This window comes from Athene cunicularia (assembly GCF_003259725.1).
Source record: "Athene cunicularia isolate RWA chromosome 3 unlocalized genomic scaffold, athCun1 chr3_part1, whole genome shotgun sequence".
Taxonomy (NCBI): Eukaryota; Metazoa; Chordata; class Aves; order Strigiformes; family Strigidae; genus Athene; species Athene cunicularia.
The window spans coordinates 107,701,911-107,706,261 of NW_020799097.1; the positions used below are offsets into that span (position 1 = coordinate 107,701,911).

Here is a 4,351-nt window from a genome sequence, read left to right on the forward strand (position 1 = left end):
AGCTTCTGTAGGACACCCTCAGCCCACTCACTGCCCAGCACCCCGTGTGTCACCCAGCACTCTCTGCAAGGTGGCACAGCCCCCTACCCGAGCCCCTCTCCTGCACCTCCCCAGGGGCGCCCCAGGGTGCTGGCAGACAGTCCAATGGCACTGGCCACCTCACCACATCAGTCCATTGCACGAGGGAGCGCAGGGGGACTACGGACAACAAGCATCCCCTGAAATGGGAAGAATGGGGAGATTTCTGCTGTCGTGAGCTTGATCGGCACATCTCGGTGTCTCTCATTGCACCAGCAGCTACCAGAGACTTGTAAAGAGGCCACCTGGTAGCTTGGCACCCGTGGCATACACTGGCACACACAGTGAGCAGCACATCCTCCGATAACCCCACCACATATCCTCTGGGCTAGCAGGGCCTGGTCTCTCCTTCTCTGCTTCTCAAATCAAGCCATCTAATCCTATAGCCCCAGGGCTTCCAAAGCCCATCTCTTACTTCATAAGGGGAGATAGATATATAGATATATATATATATATGTGTGCATCTCTTACTTTCTAAGTAGGTATATAAGTATTTTCCTTTCTACAGTTACAAATTGCATTTACACACAGGTTTTCATTTTTCTGGTATCGATGCAAGATTCTTAGGGAACATGAGCTCAAGACAGAAACCTTTTGAAAAATACTTCATTTATTTTTTAAAAGCTTACATCAAAATATGCTATGTACAACTGTAACTATAAACTCTGTACGGTTAATCTCGTTCTTCAAAGACACTGAGTAAAACCAGTGCCGCCACCACCACGTCCACCTTTGCCTCCACCTGTTCCACTCAGCATCTCTCTGTCGGCTCCCTGGAGCACACCAAGTCTTCACCCGACCTTCAGGCCCAAAATGTCCGAGAGGTTCTTCACCACGTGCTGAGGCTGGGTGGCAGCATGGTCCTTCAGGCTCAAGCCCATCACTTGGTAGAGGGTCTTTGCAAGCTTGGCAGCCACAGCCCTGACATTCCTGCTTCGGACAGGCGGGGCCTTGTTTCCCAGGAAGAACCAGAGTACGGGCAGGGCGTAGTGCTTGACGGCTTGGGGTTTCCAGGGATAAAGAGATACCACGAGCGCTGCCGGGGGAGAGAGAGAAGCATTTCACTATCCACTTCTGCATTCCAAATGACAAAAACGTCCAATCGCTGGTTATTTCCATTCAGAAGCTGTCTAAGCCAGCTGCTGAAGATTCTGAAATGCATCTTAGAGAGGTAATTGACAGATTTCTAACAACAAGGATGATTATTTTTTGGCGACCTTTGTTGAAAAATGCCAACAGTCTAATCTGGCACTTCCCTTTGCTCGGTGGCACACAGCAAACGGCTGTATTATAACACACTTCAAAACTCCAGCCCACAAAAGAATGTGTGCCACTAGACAGTTTGGGTAGAAACATCAGTGGCTAACTGATGTCTTTGGCAGAAGGCTCTAATCGGAGGATTTTTCTCTTCATACTTGGTGGCTTCTAATGAACAGCTGTTTCAAACTTCAGGATGTCTTAGATAATTACCCAGACTCCACTGCCATGGCATTTGGACATTTATCCTCACAATGTTCCCAGAAATAGGGATACAGAGGGAGAAAAAATATCTTATGCAGGGAGCTGAAATTTCACAAAAAACAAGCATTCCCTCTCATTCTCTCAGAGGTCTGCTCTCAGCTCAATTTCTGAACTGAACTCTATGGAATATAAACCAAAGTTTACTCCCAGTAGGCTCCTTGCATGGCAGATTTTGCTGAGAGATCAAAATCTGAAATGGTCTGGAGACAGAGTTCTTATTTTCTTTTCAGTGGAAATGTTAATGTGATTCTGTCATAAAGTAACCACTTACTGTTCTGTAGGGGAAGGACCTTAAATTTCTGAATGCTGTTAATCTAGCATAAATCATCAACATTTAAATGGCTCCTGAAGGTACCTCAACACAATGCTGGTCGGAAGGAAAAGGGTTATGGTACCTATTTTAAAATGGGAGTTAATTTGAGTTTAAATGCTATTAAACTCAGAGGTCACTATGGAGCTTCAGAAGAGAAAGAGCTGTCTGTTTACAGTAAATCAAAGAGAGAATGCCTGGTCCCTCTAAAGTAGTCCCAATTTATGTTCAAGTGCTTTATCTGAAAAAAGATTAAATAACTGTAAAACTAATCCTATGTTTATGGAGGTTTACTTTATGCAAATTATCTTTAAGGGCCCTTTTACACTCGCTATGGCTAAGCCTGCCCTTTTGAGATTCCTCATGAAGAAGCAAAGTGTATTAAAGCTTGGATTAAAAGATGCTGGCCTAATTGGCAGTGGATTTAGCCCTAACTGAAGGAAGGGTGTAAACAGTCTTTTCTAGTATATATTGAGATTATAATTTTTTCCATTCCTTGGCTATTGCTGACATAGCAAGCTACTATTCTAAATCAATGATCAGCTGCCTTTGTAGTGTGTTGGGCACCACTGATCTAGAAATAGATTGTCTGCACACCCTGAAATGCTTGGGACCAATGTCGTACCTGCAGCACAGGCAGGGAGCCTCAGTGGGTGGGGCTGAAGGGGCTGGGCTTCTGCCCCTCAGTCCCCAAGTTCTGCCTTGCACAAAATCCTTGCCTGTAACGTGTGTGTTGAGTTTTCCCCTACGTTGTGAGCCCCAGGCTCTGCAGAATTCAGCCTCAGAACTTTCCGACAGGAAAATGAGAATCCCATGATGACAAACCAAACTGATTGTCAGAAGTAACAGTTACCACAGTTTTCTCTGAGGTTGTTCACCTTAGAAAAGGGACCTCTTCCAGGTCCACGACATTTACTGTACTGTCCTTCAAAGAGAGGAGCCAGCCAGGGTATTTTTAGCCCCTCTTTTTTCCTGGAGGCAGGTCCTGAGATGCCCCAGTGAGAGCTCGCGTCCTCATCTCACATGCTGCACACCTCTGCAGCAGCCAGGCAAACCCCTGCCAAATATACCTATTACGTGTATCTCACAGGAGAGACGAGCTCAGAACCTGCCGGTGTTTGGTGAGCTACTGCACTGTCTGTTCTGAAGCTGTCCCTCTAAATATTCCCTCTGAAGGCTTCTTCATTTACAAGTTGAGATGAGCTGAAGCAGGCAATACCTGAGAGATGTTCTGTGACATCCAGCAGAGCTTGGCCGCTGAGGAAACGCACTCGGTTGGCAAAAGCTTGCAGCAGCAATCTGTGATCTGAAAGAGAAACACTTCTTTCTGCTCACGCTGCTGAGGTTATAGGAAAAAAAAGAAAGGGGGAGGGGGAAGGGCAGAGGGAACTGCATTTTGTAAAATAAAGCAAATTCCAACCCTTTCCTGAGTCCTTTTCTTCTTCTCTCCTTCCAGCTTACTTGGGGGGATTTTACGTTCAAAAAGAAAAGCTTTCATTTCACATTTGTAGATACAAAGTTGACCGCTGTACAATCAGCTATGTTAAACATTTCCCATCAGGGCCCTCCAAATTTAAATCACATGTAAGCAGTGAAAAGGTTTTGTGTCCCAGAGCTTTGCAGAAGTGAGCTCCTCCCTCCTCTAAGGAAAAGGGTGAGAAGGCTCAGAAGTCCACCCATCCATTCACACTTTAAAGATAAGCTGGTGGTAAAGATTTAAGTTACCTGTTGGCATCTATGGACAAGAGTCCCAGGCTACTCTTACAGCCGAGCATTTCTGCTTATTGCCAACACCATCCACTCTCGGGGGCTCTTGGAACCTCTCTCAAATCAGATCTTGGCAGAGAGACTGGAAAACAAACTGGTTTTCCAGTACTTGTGTATCATAGGTATTTTAGTTGTTCCTGCGCTGCCTGTTGTTGACTTGGGGTCTTCTTTTAATTTATAAACTGCTGCCCGGATGGGTCTGCAAGCCTCCGGTCTTACTGCTTTGATAAGCCAAGCAAAGCTCTTCTCGGAGGCAGAACGCTTGTGGATGCGCTCTGACACCTCGCACTGGCACCAGGAGCGGCACCGATAAAGCAAGCAACCTACTTCTTTGAGAACCACTACAGAGACAAATCCCAGAGTGCTTTTAAGTAGCACTGTGCTATTAAATGGTCCTTTTTGCATGATATATAAAAAGGAAGTCCCTAATGATCTTCTTGCAAGTGTGCAGTAAAGAATGGATTCCACTATCCTAATTAAGCTTCTGCTGTGGTAATTACCCTCTTCTCATTCACCTTTTTAATCACGTCACTTTTTGCTTCACACACTTGCAGTATTGGCAGACACAGTTTCATACTTGCTGCTCCTCCCCAGAAAGTTGCCTTACAGCTGCTGCTTTGAAAAAAACACCCTGACATCTGGAGATCTTGAAGGAGCACAGGATGTTAATTCATC

At 45.5% G+C, this 4,351-nt stretch overlaps 1 long non-coding RNA gene across 1 annotated transcript; it reads right to left on the reverse strand.

Annotated features, from left to right (window-relative positions):
* Nucleotides 1-710: 710 nt before the first annotated feature.
* On the reverse strand, nucleotides 711-3,248 carry LOC113478566. Its single transcript, XR_003398083.1, has 2 exons — nucleotides 3,129-3,248; nucleotides 711-1,114 (listed from the first exon to the last, which is right to left on the reverse strand). It is a non-coding gene; the product is annotated as an uncharacterized LOC113478566 (long non-coding RNA).
* Between the last annotated feature and the right edge of the window lie 1,103 nt (nucleotides 3,249-4,351).